Here is a 7403-nt window from a genome sequence, read left to right as displayed (position 1 = left end):
TGTTCTGTTTGAGTTATGATGGAACTTGATGAAGTGGAATCTTTCCTGAGTGTCCTGGTGTACTTCTGTTTTGGCTGCAGATGACTTGGGTTTTGATTATTCAGGTTAAAAATCAGGCTAGGGAGGTCTTCTACTTCCTTCTCCTTTGTACTCTTGGCTTAGCATTCCTTGAAAACTAGCAAAGTGGATGATGGCATGATCACCCTCAAACATGTCCCACAATTGAATGAAGATATTTTCTGGGTATTTTCAGCTGAAAAATACTCCCATGTCCTGCCTTTTATGCATACATTTATTTCTTCTTCTTTCTGATATACACCACAGCAGATTACTTGCAAGATTTTTCCATTCTGAGTCTACCCTATAGTTTCCTCAAATTAGTAGGGGCCCTTCTTCAAATTACTTTCAACCATCCTCCTCTACTTGGATATCTCTGTTTCCATATGATGAAAATGTTGTTTTCCATCTCTTGTGAGAAATTCTGGTATATTGTTGCAAATAATTTTTAATAGAATTTTCTGTTTCTGCTGAGTTAAAATTTAATTTAGCTTTATTTTAATGTATAGTGGAAACAGCTTTCTTTTGCCAAGTAAAGAATTAGTATTCCTTGTAAGATTTTCCTCTAGTTATTAATGTACTTGTGTTATCTCTGTACTGCTTTAAATATTTTTCTGTGTAACTTTGAAAGAATCATTGATTCCATGTGCTGTTTTGCTTAGGGACTGAACTATGTGACATTGATGGTGATTTTCACTGGACTCATTAGCTCCAATCTTGAAAGTGCCTGAAATTTGTTTGCATCTCCTTTAGCATACATTCAAGCTTATGAAAAGGCTTAATTCTATGTTCTAAAGTTCATGGGAAAATCAAGGCATGAATGGTGATAATTCTTTAATTCTTTCTCTTTTTAAACTCAGGAAAAGACCATCTGCAGTAGATGAGTAGCTGTATTTCAAATGGAAATTTAGGTAAATATGGGTGTTGTAAATGTTAAGATTGGAAATGTTTTGTCCTGATGCTTCTAGTGACGCCCTGTCATCTGCAATAATTCCTGTAAGTAGTGCAATTGGAGCTATTCATGGCAAAATTTGTTCCAAATTATGATTCAAGCTGGAAGCCTGTGACCCTGCATAATCCTTTTTATAATTGTATTTCCATGTCCTTGGTTTTAATCATCTGTTATTCAATATATGAATGTACTTTCAAAGCTATACTGCGTTCAGTTACTCAAAACCAAATTCTTTACTTTTTTAATCCCTTAAGGAGGCCTTATTACTGAATTTATATGAGAAAATAATTCTCTTACATCTGCGTTTGTGGCAGACAAATTCCTGTATTTCTCCATCATGTTATTTGTGAGCAGAGGATTGCCCTATAGGGATCTCTGCCATGCATATGATGTTTTTACAGAAGCCCTCAATGTCAACATTTCATTTTTCTCCAGGCTTCTGGGATCTGGAGGTTTCCAAACCTTTGTTAGATGGGTTATCAAACACCCCTGTGTTGAAATCCATTTCCATTGATATGTGGGTGTACTGGTGGCTTGGAACTCTGTTAATGTTTGCTTTGTGTTTTTTCTGACTCAGGTGCCGGGGAAAGTCTGAATCTATGGTAAATTTTGATCACTGAAATAATGTAAGGGTGGATTTACTTGACATTATCAGACTTTTTCTTGAAAGGTTTGCACATGAGGGTAACAAAGGATCATCTTTTCAGATTGGTTTGAACTAGCCTCATATTTGTGCCCTCTTGGGCTGTGCAATCCCATTGACTAGGATAAAGAGAAAACAAAGATGGAAAAAACCCACAAATCCACGTCTCTTCCCAGCTGTATTATCTATCATGAATTCCTAGGGGGCAAATTTTTGAGTTAGTTTGAATGGAGTAATGGAGTCTGAGGTAATCTTTAATGGGAACTAAATTACTAGTGAAATAAACTTCTGGGAGGAGGTAGTTGCTGATCTTTCATTGCATAATGTGTTATTCAACAACTCTGTATTAGTTGCTATTGTCCATTATCCTGGAATCTTTCTCTTTTTAGTTCATGATAAGATGAACATTTCCCTCTCCAAAGAAGCCAGGCAAACTCAAAACTTGGGTTTATTTCACAATGTGCAGAATATTTATCAAGGGTTTATATGTATCTCAAGTTAAACTAAATTTTTGATAAGTCAAAAACTGTATTCGCTAAAAGGACAGAAAATGGCACTACATAAAATCATAACATCACAATAGAGTATGAGGAGAGCTTATAGCTGTACAGTAAATAATTTTATTTCTTTGTAAATGAAACCCACAGTACTATCTCTTTCTGAACTGTGTTTTCCACTCAAGTTATTTTGTAAGGATTAAATTAAATTCATTTCAGAGTACATGCTTTCAGAGATTGTAACAGTTCCTGGTTGTTTGAAATATACCATGACTTTCTTATCAGTGAAAGAAAAAGTTCAAAAGACAGTTTTCCACCTCATTGCTTCTTTTCATAGAAGTACTCGTACTTCAAGTGCAGGATTTTATTGAATACAAATTGAAGCGAACGTATGACAGAATGAAAATTGCAAAACCGAGTGGTGCTGTGCTTTGCTCTTTGCAAGTGAGGAGAAATGTTGTCATCACTGTGATTACTGAGAACTCAGGCAGAGTTCTCAGTAAAATTGAGTTTTGAGTAATAGTTGTATTTAAAGTAAAATGAATGAATAGGTCTTCCTCTGCAAAAATCCTTTCCAGTGCAAGTTTTACTTGCTTCAGAAGTAGCAGACTCAATTGTGATAAGCTGACTGACCTTTCCCAGGAAAAATGGGAAGCTTTGAGAAGATGCAAATCTCTAGATCTCCACTCCTAGAGATGACCAGGTGAACACATTTGCTTTGTGTCTTTACTAAGAGAAGGGAAAATAAATATAAATACTGTTGTAGGCCATCTAAGGATACTTAGATGCAGTGGGTTTCTATTTCCTTCTCTTACGTAACATACTTCAGAGTAATAGGATCTTTTAACCTGAATTTCATTTTAGTGCTTTGACTCAAGAGCTATCTCACATTCTAAATAGCATAGGATGCAATATTTTATTAACTGCTTGGTTGAAGGCACAGGGCTTGAGATGTCTGCAGGAATTTTCCCAGCATTTGGAAGACATCTGTTCCTGTGTAGAGTAGAAGGAATATCACAATGAATCATCAGTCTTTCCTATCTGAAAGTACAGAGCAGAGCTCAGGGAAGTGTTTGAAAAGGTACTCAAACCAACTGTAAAGCACTTTAATCTTTGTTTCTAAAAGTAAAGTGCATTAAAATTAAAAAAAACCCAAACCCTTTCACAATGCTTTTACAAAACTCAGTAAACAATGTTTTGAAAGAAAAGACAAAATATCCACACTGTGAGTACTTTTGCTATTATAATTTTGTTTAGAAAAAGTAAAAACTCAAAACTCTGTGTGTGTATGTGCATATTTTTAGTTTGAAAAATGACTCATTTTGCTAAAATCCAGTTGGAAAAGATTAGAAACAAAGTTTTTGAATCTCAGAGCCTTTATTCTTGGCAGAAATAAGCCCTGTCTTTGGCAGATCCTAGAGAAACTTGCACTTTAAACTCAAGTTTTTTGTGTATATATATCTTAAGGTAATGTTTACTTCTTTTTTTTCCTTTCCATGTGATATTTATTGCAGTGGTTGATGGAAATAGTTATGAATTTCATTCTTGGAAAAGCACAGAATTAATAAACTGTCTCATATGCTTTTTAAATTTTGAGGTCTGTCCTTGAGTGTGAGACAACTCTTCACTCCTCACAGTGAAACAGTTTCCTGAAAATTCATGTGTTCATTGAATTCTCTTCAGGTTTAGCCAAATGTTACCTAGGTTTTTGGAATGTAGAGTTGAAGTGGTTGAATGATCACAGGATTTCCTCATATTTGATTCTCTGTAGATTTTAATGCTGCTCTGAAGTTTGTCTTTCGCCTTGCAAATAATTTCTGGCAAACTTATCTAATAGATTGTCCTTTTCCTACAATGGATAAAAGTGTATGAAGCAGTAACAGATAATATTACCTGGGGTTCAGCTTTTTCTTTTTAAAAGGTTAATGTTGTTTGGTACACAAACCTAACATCTCCCAGGCTATAAAATGGTATCTAGGGAGAGCACTGAACCTTTAAAACCCATTGAATACATGTGTAATTTTATGGCATTTGCCACTAGTTTGAGTGGTGTATTGGGCCAGTTAAGCCTCCCTTATATTCTTCCTTTCCTATTTTCCTTTTCCCTCTTTGTCTATAAATATAAGAAAATTTAGAACTAAATTCTCTGGTTATATCATACTGAACATCAATTAACTTCCAAATAAGTGATCTATGAGGTATGCAATGCTTGTCTGAGTCTCACAGTCTGCTTTCCTTGCATGTATCTCTTGCCCTACATATTTAGATAGACATGGAGGCAACTGCCCTTGGGAATGTCTTGGAATATTCTAGTTTCAGGATTGACTTTTTTCCCCCTCATATGGAAAACAATGTTTAATTTGGCTTCAAAAGTTCCCACTGAACTGAACTGATCTCATTTTTCAGGTGCTCACTGATTCTGTGGGGAAGCTTTGTCTTATCACATATATGGTGATTTGTATAGAACCTTGTAGAAAAAATGTGTGGCTGTGGCTTCAGCTTTTCTGGCTGTCCTGGCTATGGAAGGGCTGGAAAAGCCACACAGCAACTTCAGTTCCAGATCAGGCTGTTGCTTCTAATGCCTCTATCATTGCAGCTCAGCATTGATTACTTCCTTGCACACTACAGAAGGTTTTCTTGGTCTCCTTTTGCATTCAGTCATGCCTGTAAATAATTTTTCTGTTTTAGTTTTTCTAGAAACCTTGGTCATATTAACGGTCAAGACTATCACTTAAAAATTCTGTGGTTCCTTTGGATCTGGTTTCAATTCACAGGAGTAGCCAGGGAGTGGTAAATTCCAGCTACTATAAATAAGACAAAGATCATTATGAGATCAGAACGCTTGTTTTGAAATTCCTAGCCTGTATGAGAAACTTCTAAGGTTTTTTCCCTAATTAGTATTACATGGATCTAAAGGTTAATTTTATCAGCCTTTGCTATGCATCCAGATTCTATATTTGTAACTGGAATTTCTTGTAATGGCATTTAGAGAAAACAGCAAACTTTTACATCACAATAAAACATCACTATTTATCCTAAGTAATTATTCAAATGTTTACAATATTCAATAGCTCTCCTCATCCCAATCCTATGACAACTCAATGCTGCTTTACAATAGTGCAGGAGCATTATTTTTTGATTCTTGCATGAATTTAGCATTTAAATGCAAAGCCTTCTTTATTTTGTGGTCAATTATTTTTACTAATTCTATATAATTAAGTAGAAACAAAGTGATTATTATTTTCTTTAAACAATTCTACACATTTTTTATTTCAGTGGAAGCAGGATTTTGTTTTTCCTTAGAGAAAAGTTTATTACACATTGATGTAACTTTTTAATGTTCATCTATTTCTTCTTTGAAAAAAATCTTTTAATCTAACATCAGGCAAAACCTCAGAGCTGCCTCAGAGCTGTTGAAAAGCATGACTATAAATCTACAATAGCATAATTTGCAGAAACCTTTTTCTTTATCAAGAGAACAAAAGGAAAAATGAATTAGGAAAATATATTCTCTGAAATTGCAAATGTTATGCATGGAAGACTTCGATGTATTTTCCTTTTTGTTGGTTAGTGATGCTATTTACAACAATAAGAAAAAAAAGAATCAGAAAGGTTATTTGTGCTTCTTTAATGGTGTACTCATAGCTGATTATATGAAATGACAGAATAAAGAGAACAATTTCCATCCCCTAAGGAGCGCTTATTGTTTTTTTAACAAGATTAATGACAGATATGCTGTCAGCTAAGTAATTAAAGTTTTTTTCAGAAGTGTGTAGAAATGAAGAAAAAGCTGCAAGCAGTTAAGAAAGATAATTCCCCATTTAATTTGGAAAAAGAAGCTACATCAGTGAGCAGCTTCCAATCACCAGGAGATAAAGTACCTTTAGCAGAACTAAGTTGTTGACATACTTTTTCTGGAAGTATGTTTGCATGGATTTTTTTTACCAAATCGGGCTAATTAAGCAGGAGAAAATGTGCACTAAATTTATGTGCAAGGCAGTGTACAATTTGTGTGTAATTTCTCATGAATATAAAGTGTGACTGGTTAAGTGTTTAAGACAGTAGGATACACATTTCAGTCATGGAAATGGTATGATATATATTATTTAACAGAGTATATGTTATTATATATTATGTAACATAGTATGTGTTATGTATATGCTATATGTAATTGTATATAACACTATATTCTGCAAGAATTTTGTTGATAAGTACTAAGTCTGCTTTTCAGATACTCAGCCTAACATGTCTTTATAGTGGGGTTGCTGATTCCTTTCAAAAGGTTATTTCCACTTATGTTAGAGTGAAATAAAACAGGGATCTAACTGTAGAAAATTGTTTTCATTTGCAGAAAGAAGTTTATTTTTTTATGTGTGTAAAACGTGGTGAGGGGTAGGTTTGGAACAAAAGAAGAATTTAGAACCTTTTTTTTATTGTCTTTGGGTAACTGTTTAGGAAGACTGGAATAATATGTGTCGAAGCTTCAATATATGTAGTACTATTTGATAATTTCATATGAACATAAAATTTATATTTCAGCGTTTCTATGCATTATCCATTGTTCTATCATATAATACAAAGCCTCTGAGTTTCCCATGCAATGCTGAAAATTAACAAACAATAAACAAACAAATTGATGTTGCAGGTCATTTGTTGTTTTCCATAGTTAGCTCCTGACCAGGAAATCACAGTCCAAAAAACCGATAGCTTGCTGGTTCTATTGACATTCCCTGTTATTCACTCATTCTGGAACTGTTTTCACATATGACACTTTAATATCTCTACTACACCTGTTTTGGAATCTATAAATGTACATTAATTAAAAAATTGTAGTTTCACCCTGTAAGTTTTCTCAACTTTTAACTTTCTTTCCCAAATGTACAGATTCTGTGGGTTAATACTGATGTGGCTTGCAAGTTAGGCCTTTCCTGGTATTACCCCTCTTTCAAAATCCAGTTTAGTTCTGCCCTTGTGAGTCCACAGTCTGTCAGTGGTTTCTGGACTGTTCTTTGACCATTCTATCACAGAGAATAAACTTTCTCACTACCTGAATTTAGCTCCTCATCAATTTTATGAACAGCTAAAACGCATTTCTTTCACCTTTTCTTATTTTATTTCTCTGTTACTTATTTGACTTTGTGTCAGTTATGCTGTGCCAAAGAAAATATCATATTTATGTGTCCTATGCTTATCAATATATTTAGCATAGAAGTCTTTGCCTTGAAAATTCTGTAATGCTACATGTAGATAAGAT

This window comes from Ammospiza nelsoni, chromosome 4, assembly GCF_027579445.1.
Source record: "Ammospiza nelsoni isolate bAmmNel1 chromosome 4, bAmmNel1.pri, whole genome shotgun sequence".
In the NCBI taxonomy this organism is placed as follows: Eukaryota; Metazoa; Chordata; class Aves; order Passeriformes; family Passerellidae; genus Ammospiza; species Ammospiza nelsoni.
This window is presented reverse-complemented; position numbering follows the sequence as displayed.